The 13571-nt window shown below is 38.2% G+C and overlaps 1 protein-coding gene across 1 annotated transcript in view; it reads left to right on the top strand.

The window, feature by feature from the left end:
* The first annotated feature begins 21 nt into the window (after nt 1-21).
* PCGF3 (polycomb group ring finger 3) overlaps nt 22-13571 on the top strand; it is a 55596-nt gene continuing 42046 nt past the window's right edge. The window contains exons 1-2 of the mRNA XM_031063199.1: nt 22-317; nt 5520-5557. The gene's annotated coding sequence lies outside the window, so the exon portion shown is untranslated. The remainder of the gene's footprint in view (nt 318-5519; nt 5558-13571) is intronic.

Genomic DNA, 13571 nt, shown 5'->3' with positions numbered 1-13571 from the left:
TGTGGGATTCCTCTCCCGAAACTGTCAGGGAGTCTCCGTGGGCCAGGGGAGCGACTGTCTCTGTCCTGCCGCGTGTGCCCACCGCGGGGGAAGGAGGCTCTCGGGTGCTGGAGGAAAGGCAACCCGCACACCCCCCGCCCCACCCGTTCCTACCCGCGGGAGGAGTTGCCGGTTGCGTGGAGGGGCCTGGGCAGGGGCAGAATCCCACGGCTTGGGGAGAAAGGGTCTCTTTATGAGTGGGGGGGTGAAGATGGCGTTTCCAGTAAGGTGGAGATAGAGGGGACACGTCCCTTGGGTGTGCGACTTCAGCCGTGCAGGTATGTGGCTCCAGTGCTGTGTATCTATGATAGGAAGTTGTGAGAAATAGGAAATTAATTGGTACTCGTAGGTAAAGTACAGGGGCTTGAATTGTTTTACAGTCTATAGTCTGTAGTCTGTTTTACAGTCTAGAGACAAATACACATGTATGTGCACACACACATGCACACGTATATACATGTGTATGTGTTTAGTGTTAAGAAATTCGGAAAGTTTTCTAAACCACTGAGTTCTAGTAACTTGTGGTGTCACATTTGGCCTTTTAAGTTGGTCACTTCTAGCCTGAAAGTGTTGGGTGTTACTTCAGTGTCCTGTGTGGAAAGTTTTGCATGTCTCAAAGTTTATAAGGTTCAAAGAGATTTGATTATTGAGGGTTATCAAGTGCTTGGATGTTCTTTTGCTGCTTCACATATTTGCAATTTCTCCTGGTTTTTTTTTTTTTTTTTTGGTTACAAAAATATTTGTGCAGGCTTTTTGTCAGATCAGTTTAGGCTCTTCCTGCTTTCTGTATGAAATGCATGCCTCTGAGAAACCAGTTCAAGAAATTCTGGTTTATTACCCCTACATCCTCTGGAATGTTCTGAAAATATTGTCTTTGGTGTTTTTCAAAATAATACTGTGTATTTTCTTCCAGAGTGTCACAGAAGAATTAAGTCCATGGATGAAAAGCTTTGAATTAAAAAAAAAAAAGTTGAGATGAGCCTTTATGTTTAAGGAGCATCCCATGTATGTGTCCTCCATTATAGATTGGTTTTGTTTATACAGAATGAACAATTAAGCATGTGGTAGCTATGTTGTTAAGAGTTGTTTTAGTTCTAATAATAATCTTTTAACTGTGCTGTTAAAAGATATTATTAGTTATTTTGGGGTAGGATACTTGTGAAGTTTTCTATTCATTCTTTTAGTGGCAGATCAGATCAGATCAGATCAGAATCTCAACTGTGGTACTTATCATGTGTCTCATAAAGGTGCTCTGAAATTCATAAAATTCTTTTGTGACAACTGGAATAGAAACAGAAACTTTGTATCCTTTCAGTAGCATTACTATTTCTTTTGAAGCTATACTTGTAGACAGGTTATAATGTGTTTAAGGGAATACAGAAGCTGTGCAGAACCCAAGATACGTGGTGGAAACACATAGGATGCTTTAGAAGTGTGTCAGGTGACTTTCTGCAAAAGCTTGGAAATAAAACATTTCATAAACCAGTTCTGGGGGAAAATCTATTGAATTTCTTTCAGTCAGCTGATCTGGCTGATTTGATCTTGTTACTCTGCTGTCACTGTAGAAAATCAAGACTGAACACTTGAAAATGTTACAATAAAGTAGACTAAGAGTTTGTAATTATCCTAGCCTAATAGTAATGCCAAGAATGGCAGAAATTAATTGCTATGGTATGAAAGATTTCTGCTACTAAGAGGCTGTAAAGTACAGCCTTTAGTCGCTGCAGCTGTCCTGCTCTTACATCTGCTGTCCACTTACATGATTCAGAGGAGGTCATCTCAAAGCTTTATATTTGAGATACAGGTAAGTTTTCTTGTCAAGAACCGTTCTACACTTACTTTAATAGCTTTCGTTTCTTTTTTCCCATATGGCCATTTAATATAGGTAGCGTGGCCTTTTTAGCTTTTGTCATGTAATGAACTGCCAGGACTGAAATAATTCTGGATTAAATTCCTGAACTCTTTGGGTGACACCGTGAGAATAAGTTGAAGCATTTCCACTGAAACTCTTAAGTGGAGCTACTAAGCTCTGAGCTACGAAGTGGCTGTGGGCATGATGTTTTGAAAAGCATGCATGTTGATAGCCTTTCACTCTATAACTACTGTTCTAAATTACGATACCGGCTTACAAGAAAGTTTAAGGATGTCTTGTATTTTATAAAATAAATATTTTCTTTACTTCTTGCTTTGGAACTGTTGTTGTTTGGTACATGTATGTAGTAAGTCAGTAATTACTAAGTGGAAGTTTGTTTTGATAGTAGCATTTGGAGATGCAGTTGATTTAAGACTGTCAGTATTCCTGAGAGGTTATTAATCTAAACCCTGATCTCTTTTTGTCAGTGCTACCAAAGATGTTCAGTGATGTTTAAAGTTCTCTGATTTGCTGGGTTAGGTTTGCTGTTCTATTTAAGGGAAATGGGGAGGAAAACCTTCTCAGGGCAGTTTGACTGCAGTTGGTTAGAAGCCAAGCAGAAGGTGCCCATGTCTTCTAGCTTATACAAGACTTATTTGGAAACTCTGTCTTGAAATAGTTTTGCATTACTTACACCACCCTTTTTAAAATACAAGCTTGCTGTATTAGACTGCAAGTTTAGGTGGTAAGTGAAAGTCTTACAAGCAGTACAAGAGAAAAAAGAATCAGGTTATTCTGTGTTAAAAGCAATCTTACCTATTGTGATATGTAACACATTTTCACTGCTAACTGAAGAAACACTATAAATAGTGGTTTGTTCTATAATTGCTCTGAAGAGCCTAGAGAAAACTTGCTGCTTTTATTGAAATTCATAGAATCATAGGATGTTTGGGTTGGAAGGAACCTTAAACATAATTTTGTTCCAATTTCTCTGCTGCGGACAGGGACACCTCCCGCTAGACCCAGTTCTCAGGGCAGCATCCAAATTGGCCTTGCACACCTCTAGGGATGGAGTGTCCACAGCTTCTCTGGGCAACCTGTTCCAATGCCTCACCACCCTTACAGCAAAGAATTTCCTTGCGGTGTCTAATCTAAACCTCCTGTCTTTCACTTTGAAGCCATTCCACCTTGTCCTGTCAGTAAATGCTCTTGTAAAAAGTCCTTGTCTTTTCTTGTAGACTCCCTTCAAGTACTGGAAGGCCGCTGTTAGGTCGCCCTAAAGCTTTCTCTTTTCAAGGCTGAGCAACCCCAGTTTGCTCAGCCTTTCCTTGTAGGAGATGCCCTAGCCCTCTGATCATCTTGATGGCTTTCTCTGTACTCGCTGCAACAGGTCTGTGTCCTTCCTGTGCTGCGGGCCCAGAGCTGGATCCCGGGTTAGGGTTAGAGCCACATGGGGTCTCACCAGAGCAGAGCAGAGGGGCAGAATGTCCTCCCTGGCCCTACTGGCCGCCACCAGCAGCCCCAAGTCCTTCTCCCCAGGGCAGCTCTTCATCTGTTTATCCTGCCAGCTTGATTGGCTCACCAAGGCTTCCCGGTCTGGATGCAGCTCTGAGCTCTTGCTCAGCAGTCCATTGCTCCCTCCCTCAGGAGCTTGGGAACCCCCCTGTACATCCTGATCTAGTGCTCAACCCCGCACTTACCTCAGTCACTGCTGGTGATGCTGCCTCATTGTCTGACTGAAAATTAGCTTTTCTCAATAATGAGATGAATAAGTGCATCTATACATAAATCAACAGAATATGAAATTGAAATACTCAGTGTGGTGAAAACTAATTGGACTGAAAACCTCATGTGCTACTGGTAGTTTCACTGAAGTTTGTAGAGACCTGAAGTTTTGCAATCATACTGAAGAGCCAGCATTGTAGGAACAAATAAACCAGCAGTGAGTTCTTCAATGACATTATTTTCTTTCCATGTCTGCCTTTTCTTTTTTCTCTTTAATCAGAAACAATACTTTAGACTTGGAACTTCACACTATATGTAGGAACTTAAGGGTCTCTTTATTCCTTTGACAAACACAACACATACTTTCCAAAAGTAGGGGGTGGTACAGATCATTAAAAGTAGGGGGAATGACAAACTCTGGTGAGCTCAAGTTACTTGTTCTTTGTGCCAGAAAATGAGTGTTCTCACAGTTATGACTGCCTCTTTCAAATCACAGTTTTAAGTTGATGGAGCCGGTGGGGGAAATTGTTGAGGAGGTGGGGATGAGAACTGGAGTAAATCAAGGTATGTATGGTAGCATTATGATAGTGCAGGGATTGTAAGGAAGAAATATGCAAGAGTGATAATCAGGGTTTTTTTTTTTGTCATTTTGTTGCCAATAGAAGAACTTAAACTAGCTCTGACACTATTTTTCATATTTGCAAAGTGGCGTGGAGAAGACTTACTCTCCCTGCAGACATCTATATCGGATGATCTTAAGAGATAACTATTTTGTATTCTGAATTTTTAACTGACAGTAACTTAGAACTTTGTCTACATTAAAAAGGTTTGTGTTCTGGCAGCAGTAAGGATCCTTCTTGTTTTGATACTGAGACTGTCCTTTTTGCTGGAAACTGTTGCTTTATGAATAGCACTAAGTTCATTTTGATTTAAGACAGAAGGCATTCTGTGTATGTTTGGTGTCAATGAGAAAATGCTGTGCAGTACCTGAGTAATTAGGAGAGGAAAAGTTAATTTTTTAGGTTCATGGAATGAGTTTGATGTTACTTGCTAACTTGCAAATCACTGTTTTGTCAAGATTTTCCCTTAAGAACTTTTTTTTCTCTCTACATAACCAGACAGCATACAATGCCTTCTCTAGTTGATTATTATCCAGTAACATCACAATTATTATATATAATACAATTTTTGTTTGAATTATGATGATACTATACCAGTACAGGTCATCTTTGTTATTTTTTTACAATATGCATGCAAACATTACAGTTTTTGTAGTCATGAATGTCGTTTTTTCATGCAAATGTATCAGTGCAGTGTTTGATGAATTTTCGGGGCATGTGTTACACTGTATAATTTTTTCTGGTTTGTCGCTTGAAAGAGGAAGCTGAAAGATACAGTACAGCTGGCTAAGTTAGAAATTTTTTATTTATGAATAATTGTATGTGACACTTACTGTTGTATTTGAACTATAGAGTATAGAGATTGGCATAATAAAGGCCATGGGTCAGTTGATTACTTAATTAAAGGACATTGCCAAATTTATTTTAACTGACTAGACAAATGTTTTTACAATAAAAAAATATTTGTTTTACTGAGCAATGGCAATCAGTAGAACAGATTTGAGGAACTGGATTTTTTGGGTTTTTTTTTGTTTTTTTTCAACATACTGTCCATACAAAGTACCATCTTTTGTTCCTCCAGAGTGACTTTTCCCAAAATTTGTTTGAACATGGAGACATTTAGAAACTTAAGCTTTGTCTTGGCGCTAACATCAAGGTGGTCTGGGATCTTAACTCCTGCATTTCAGATGATTATATTTCCTACTTTTTTGTTGTGATAATAACTGGATATTCTTTTATTTACATTTTTCCCCCTAATATATAAATTAATTTCTGGACACAAGGACTCAGATATTGATTTCAGGATTCAAAATAGGAAGAGGTAAGGAAATTTTTTATGTGCTTTGTAAGTACCTAATCATGCATGCTGCTAAAAGTGTATATGGCCCTGTTCCTACATCCAAATATTTACATTTTAGAACATAACTTCTGTTAAATCTGTATCTGTTAAAGATACTTCTAATAGTATTTCATCGTTTTAAGAAAGTGCTAACACACTGTATTGAAACCTATCTTCTTAATGCTTGAAAAGATTTTCTTTCCATCTTGGAGTTACTCCTTTCCTCTGAGGTCTGAACCCGACCAGTGTACAGTGTTTGCCTGATTGCTTCTGTCTGTACTCAGGAGAGCCCCTAAGTGCAGGGGCTGTTTACTGTCTGTTTTTGAAGCTTTATCAAATCTTTTTTAGGAAAAAGCAAGCATAACTTGTTAAATGCTCGCTTAAAATTTCTTATGTGTATGTGCAAGTTGTTCTTACCACATGCAAAAGACTACACTTGCGGAAAAGTTTGTGGTATAGAAAGTGTAGTAAAAAATTACACTCTTGTGTGAAATCCATGGTCTTAGAGAAAAATATTTACCTTTTTTAAGTAACATTTGCATGGATTTATTTAAATTGTTGAATGAAGTAAGTAATTAAACTATGTTTTCCTGCAGCACTTGCCTTGAACTAATTGCAAAGTAGACTTCCATCTTAAATCAATTGATGCTTTAAGATCATGCTTTTTTTCTTGGGTTGCCATAAGATGATGATTACTTCACAGATATTTAGTTTGAATATTGGTAAAATAAAGTTCTCTGACTTATGCTTGTTCTCAGATAAATTGCAGATGGACAATATTTTTCTATTTTCCCTTGAAAAATCCACATAGGCCTTTTCTGTGACTGAAATTACTGTGGTAATAACATATTTTACCAAAAGTTTCAATCTAACTATTGCTGAGTAGGAGGAGTTTAACCGAAATGCTTTTTAATAACATGTATTCTTGTTAATAGTGTTAGACTTGGTTGCACCAGAGTAAGTAATATATTTTCATATTAATTTATTAATTTTCTGTTTCTAGTCTTGTACTTCTCTTTCTTGAATGGCTAGAATGAGGTAGAAATCCCTCCCAAGATCAGGCTATTCTGAAACAATTTCAGAAAACTTGTGTTTATATTGGTAAAATACTTCATTTGTCATTTTTTGACCATTGGCCATAGGAAAAGTAGCCTAGTATTGTAAATGGCACCACACCAGGTAAAAAGGACTCCAGGTGGAGCAGTTTTCTTCTCTTCACTTTCTTGCTTGTGAGATTCTTTCAAGTTTTTTAAAAAGTCACCAGAACTGATCTACGTGGTATTAAGTGAATCTTGGCACTTCAAGGTTTCATTTTACTACATATCCTTTGTCTTAGAAATACATAGGTGTAAAAAGTACTGTATCAGTTGCAGTAGTTTTTAATGTAACATTTTAGGGATAACCATAGATACTGCCACTGGAAATTGTTTATCTAAATCTGTTTTCTCTAATCTGTAGCAGTTATTCAAATTATGTAAGGTTATTTTGTCCAGATAATAACAGCTCTTGATTTGTGTGATCATGATTTTATGACTAAAAATGGCTTGAATTTGGACAAAGTTTTGCAGATACAGGGAGGATAATATTTTGTTTTGTTTCCCATTGGTTTTGTTTTTTTCTTTTTTTTTTTTGGACGAAGATGTAGTTTACCCTGGCCTTTTTTCTAATTTACTGAATTTATCAATGCTATGTGTTGAAAATAATTGTAGGACTAATTATTTATATAAGCTATTCTGTGATCAAATACGTAAATCGATTATGGTCTTCTTTTGCTGCTTCCCTTAGGGAAGAGAAAGTACATCCTGTCCCCATTCTTCAGTTCCACTCTCCATCACTCCACCAAATGGGTCAAATTACTGTCATAGTGGAACTTGATGTACATTTCCAAAGCCAGTGCTCTGTCAGAGCATTTGTTCTCCAGTCACAAGCATCAGTTGCCAATGAATTGAATTTCTGGAGGTGTTTGGAAAGTGTCATAGGGGTTTTTTTTCCCCCCTTAATCTTTAGTATGGGAAATCCAGGGTATAATAAATGCGAAACGTTTCTTGAGTCCTTTTCTGTTGCTTCCATTATTAGGCCTGATGATACCATAAGATATATTCACTGTAAGAGTGAAGACAAAGGAAAAATGAGCTGCTTTTACTTCTCCCCCAGATTCCTTAGCCATTTATGGCTTCCCATAAGTAACCTTTTTTTCGACTTACTCATCCATTATCGCCATCTGCAGAGTTTGACAATTTTAGCATTCAAATGGGAAAAAACCTCCAAATTCAGCTCTCTTCTCCCGACTTTAATCCAAAACCAAAGGAATGATTTTTAAAAATTTTTCCTCTGAAATTACATCTTTCTAGTGTGAAGAGACCTATACATGGTAAATCCTAAGAACAGAAAGTCTTTGAGATGCCCAGGATTTGCTTTATGGAGATCACTGGAGGCGTGGTCCTTTTTGACCTTGTCAGCCAAACTTTTTCTGGCGCATGCTTGTTGTGATGAATGTTGTGTTCTGAGGAATGGAGGGAGACAAGTGTCAGTGTGGGTGTCATCTATTAAAAAACTATTACATTTTTAATAAAATTGTTAAGTTATATTGGTTGTCTCTTATGGCATAGTTCAGTCACCAAAAGCAGGTCTTCGTGAATTGCAGAGGACTAAATTCAAGCCTACAGATACTACTAGTAGGCTGCAGTAGTTAAGAACTTGCAGTGAAAGATTTTATTTTCTTTTTACTGCATATCATACATCCATCTAGTATTTGAAATTTAGGGGTGTATGAAAGGGATTTGGCTTTAAGAAATTCCTGAGGGTAGTTTAAAAATATATCTAGAATGCAATTATTAAGACAAGTAGCAGAGATAATTATTTATTTACTTGTTTCTTGCATGGACTGTCAGGGTCTGTTTAAGCTGAGCCTTTTCAGAGAATAGTTTATTTCTGTAGTTTTTTAACACTTTGTATCAATGTGCAGCTGAAAAGTTTTGGGTGGTAATGGCTATCTGTTTGAATGGTAATTGTCAATTCTGTAAGTTCAGTGATGTTTCTAATGATGGATACCTTTTTTATACAGACTAAGCAAAAGATAATTATAAAAAGCTGTAGCTCATCAATGACTTGCCAGTGCTTTCTTTGTATTTTGCTGCTTTCTGATCTTAAACTGTGGATTAGAAAAGTTTATCAGTGTATCAGAAAATCATTAAGGCCATCTGAAATGCTGTCATGACTCTTCACAGCAAAAAAAAACATTTTAGTCATTATTTTAGTCATTATTTGTCTGCTTTCATAGTAGTTTTCCACATAGGTATTTTTACTTCATTTCACCTGTCCGTTAGTGCTGTCTTTTTTACTTGAAATTGGCAAGAGGTAGCTGGTTATTCGGTTTCTATTTGGACGTCTTTATTTTCACTGACAATTTCCTGTTACCTATAAAAGTTGGCATCAATGTCTTTTTATAAGGTATTCTGAGGAGTTTCATGCAGAGATCTAAATGCAGAACTTGTCTTCAACTCTTTTTTGGATTAAAACTAAACTATTCCAGAAACTGTAGAGTATCATTACCAGGACTGGATAAGGAAGAACAACTTAACTTTTGCACTGCTCAAGTATGTATTTTCTGTATTTCTGACTCCAGAGAAACAGCCTTCTGTCTGGCAAAATGGCAAAAGGCAAGACTGGAAAGGGAAACTTCTACTACCTGGATTATGTGAATCTTTTGTTAATGTTGCAGCAGGTGCTGAGGTGCTTTTAAGAGAAACTGGTAACTAACTGCTTACCTTCTCTGGGATTCAGTTAACCACCTGGTATATGGCAATTTAGCAAGTGTTTCCTTGGCTACTCCTTCCTGATTAAACTACAAGTGTTAATGAACTAGGGGAAGGAAATACAGGCTATCATTTTGGCAGATTTTAATAATGTATGCTGTTAAAACAGCACTTGAGAATTATGTCAGGCAGGTTGGTGGATGTACCTCTTCTTACACCTGCCTTTTTCCCTGAAGTTTCTCCTTGCTCTTCTGCTATATGAAGCCTGTATTGCCATAAAGTTGCCCTCATCATTAATTTGTGGTAGTATCTGTTAAAATAAGCACCTGATCTCTAAGAAGGTTTTGCTTCCAGGTGGTCATCTCCAGCAAGGGGAGTGGACAGTTCCAATCAGCAGTTTCTAAAACTGCACAAGTGAGTTTGTCTAAGCTCTTGCACAAGTGAAATGAGCCTCAGGTGGGATTTCATTGCCTTAGTAATTTAGACCTTTCAGCTCCTGCATACTGCCAAGCGAATTTTCTCAATTTTAAATAAACCAGCAAATGTCACATCATGGCAGGGATTAGGTCACTGCAAAGAATTCAGATGTAAGTGCTGAAGTCTCTGATGGTGTTATTGTTCACTGTGGGCAATGTTCTTCATTGACACTGACAGACAAAATAGTGATGGTGTAATGGTGTCACTCTGCTTTTTGGTCAGAGTTTGAGGAACTATCTGTTAATGACTTGATGCAATGTGTGGAATGATTGATAGTCTGTGTTTCCTATCAGGTTTTCTTGAACTGTGACACATTATTCGGTTATGCAATGAAAAAAAAATTGTTACAGTAAAACTTTGGAAGTCTTTTCTTTCTGCAGTGTTTACGGTGAAATATAAAAACAAACCCAAAATCCACAAACCACCCAACAAACTGAAACAAAACCATCAAAAAACCTCAAACCAATACCCAGCAAAACAGAAGAAGTTTTGATAACTGTAGATATTTTTTTCTGTGAAGTATCATTTCATTGTGGAAGATAATGCATATTTTCATAATGCTAGACATTTTACTTCTTCCCTTTGTTCCTACATGCATGCAAAACACCAGATCTAATGATGACAAAAAAATGAAAATAGAATGTGAGTGCTTTAAAGGTATCATTCTTTCTACAAGTGTAAGTTTTCAAATGCTGTTGTCCTGCTGAGAATATTTTGAAATGGGAAGTGGAGTAATTCTCATTGCTGAAATCATTCAGACTTGGAAGTGTAGTAGTTGTTTTACATGAGCACACATAGCAATGTAAAGAAATTTCAGAGATGCCCGGCTCATGTCTCTGTAACTATTTCATTAAGCCTTCCACAAGCATGAGCGGAATCTTTCCTTCACATAATGGGACCAATCCTGAGTACAAACATAGTAAGAAAAATTAAGAATACATGAAATGTGAGAGACATGGCTGATGAAATCTAGTTATGAATGTCTTTTGTGTTTTGGTAGAAGATACTCTGTGCTGTCTGCTGGTTCTAATGGATACAGCACCTAATTGCTGAAAAATTGTAAAGGTTAAAAAAACCCTCTTAGGACAGCTGGGTTAGTAGTTTAGAACTGCTCTTTATGTTCCTCTTTTGATTTAATATGATAAAAGTGGTATGTTCATCGTGTCAAAATAAGCTCAGATCTTAAAAGCTGGAGTTTTACTGTATTGGTAGGATGTGGTTTCGTGCTTATTGGATGAGTCTAGAGGTTTTTATGCCCTGTCATAGTCCTCCTTTTTTCAAAGTGTTGTTTTTCACTTTCCTTTTTATTACCTGTCAATGTGCCCATTTCTTTCCTAATTCCTCTTAGATATTCCTTCTTCTACTACAAGCCTACATGTTTTTGTCACTCAGTTTTGGCAGCCTTCCTTTTAGTCTGTTTATATTGAGAGCTGTTATTTAAGTGCAGTTTGCATTGGTACAAAGGGAGAAAAGGACAGTTCTGCTAAGTTTGATTTATCCAGGTTACTGTTTTTTCCCTGCCTTTGTAGGGCTGACAAGTGCTTATTCATTGTCATTGATTCTGCAGAGGACAGATGGGCCTAAGGGGTTTTTGTGCAGCTGAGGAATAGTGTCTCACATTTTTCGGGCAGTTCTGCTGCTCAGTTGCAGGCTGATGGAAATGGCTTTTGGACCTTCACTGCTGGCTATCTGCTGTCTTTCAAGGGAAGTTCATCACATGACATGAATGGTACCTGAATGAAAAAGACTTAACCATAAGAAACATATGTACAGTATGAGGCCTGTGAGGTTGACACTGAAGAGGGGTCTGCTAGAATAGGAGGAGTGGATGCTTCTTCATGACACATGCAATCTCAATAATAAGTGATGATTTTTTCCTGGTATATTATTTTGCTTGCAGTGACTGACAAGTGTGGCTTTATCCCAACTGTTAATGGATTAATCTATCATTGAAATTATTTGTAAGTCTCCTTGTTAAAAAAGGGAAGCTTTTAATAGTGTATTCTAGCATATATTTAACAAGAAGAAATCTTCCAGTCTTTGTAAATAATACATAAAAGCCTCTTGTGGTTTAACTCCAGCCAGCAGCCGAGTAGATGCCTGTATTATCAACACTGTTCAGCACATATCCAAGACATGGCCCCATACTAGCCTCTCTAAAGAGAATTAGCTCTGTCCTATTCAAAACCAGCAGATTCCACCCCTTATTCCATATAGTTTACATCATGCTCAGGCCCACACTATTCTGTACAAGCTCATTAACCGCCATTCCCCTTCCCTCTCTTTGATAAAATACCCAGATGTCATTCCCGTAATCTGTGGATCACCCCTGCAAAATGTCCATAATATATCCTTTGATTTTGTTTAGTCCATGACTTTGGGCTCCATCTGTTATGGTAGTCACTGAGGACGGGAGAGGAGGTGTGTTGCATGCAATTAATTTAATCCAATTACTGGGCACCAAAGCCAGCTCAGATTGTGTCACTGCTGTGCTTGGACTTCGGGAAGGCTTCTCCTCTGTTGGTTTGAGTAGTTCCTGTTATATTTACTCCTGCAACATACAATTCAGATAATGGATTGTAACAATTTAATGATATATCCATTATAATCTTCACACCTGATCCTTTTGGGTTTATAGGCTGTAATATTGCAGTGAAATCCTCTTCTTGTCCCCAGCCTTGCTGCAAGAGGACTCCTGTTAAGAGTCTACTGTTAGCGGAATCTACATTGTAGGCCTTCCCGGGGCAGCAGGGACACAGCCTGCCTTACCATGGTCTTCAGCACGGGCTGCAAGGAACTCTCTGCTTCCCCTACTCCAGTGTGGGGCCCCACTAATGGATAACATTGTCCAACGTGGGTCCTTACCATGGGTTGCAGTTGTTCATAAACTGATCCAGTGACGGCCCCCTGTGGAGACACAGGTCCTGCCGGCAAACCTGCTCCGACATGGGTTTCTTACAAGGTCACAGCCTTGTTAAGTCATCTGCCTGCTCTAGCAGGGGATTCTACATGGGCTGCATGGATCACTCCTCCACCATGGAGAACACATCAGAGTCTCTTCAGTTCATCTTCAGACCAAAGTTGAACCTGTCAGCACAGTAGCACTACCCTGGCCATCTGCCAGTGTTACCAAAGTGTTTCCGGGCATAACTCAGGAAGGTGAGAAGCAGTGCAGCAGTACAGAAAGCAGTGAAAGCAAAAAGCAAGCACTAGCAAGCACTAGACTCTTAATACATGTCAGGAAAGCAAGCCCCAAGGCAAGCACAGGAGGCTGCTGTTTACCAGCTGAACTGTATTAACAGCTATTCAGTCTAATACATTCCAATAGAATCTGTCATTATCTTGAAGCCTTTGTGCCTCGTATCTGATGCAAAAAAGGACTGTGACGGTTTAACATGGTTTAAGGGTGTACTCTAAAAAAACTCATGGATTTAGGTAATGACAGTTTAACAGGGAAAGCAAAAGCTGTGTGCAGGAGCAGAGGAAACAAGAAAACAAATTCACTGCTACCCATGGGCAGTTGTTCAGCTATCTCCAGGAACAGGGCCCCATCACTTTTAACTGTCACTTGAGAAGACAAATACTATCACGCCAAATGTTTTCCTTGTTCCTCTTTCTTCCCCCCACTTAATACATGAAGCATTTTAACAATTACATTAGAGAGAGGAAAAAAGACAGAAAATGTTTTCAAAACCAAAGTTTTAAGATTTCAAGTTAAGAATTGAGGGAATTAAATGCTAAAAGAAATGAAGGACTGAACAGCT

The sequence above is a fragment of the Geospiza fortis genome, unplaced genomic scaffold, assembly GCF_000277835.1.
Source record: "Geospiza fortis unplaced genomic scaffold, GeoFor_1.0 scaffold274, whole genome shotgun sequence".
Taxonomy (NCBI): Eukaryota; Metazoa; Chordata; class Aves; order Passeriformes; family Thraupidae; genus Geospiza; species Geospiza fortis.
Note: the sequence above shows the minus strand (reverse complement) of the source record. Positions and strands in the feature narration are given on the sequence as shown.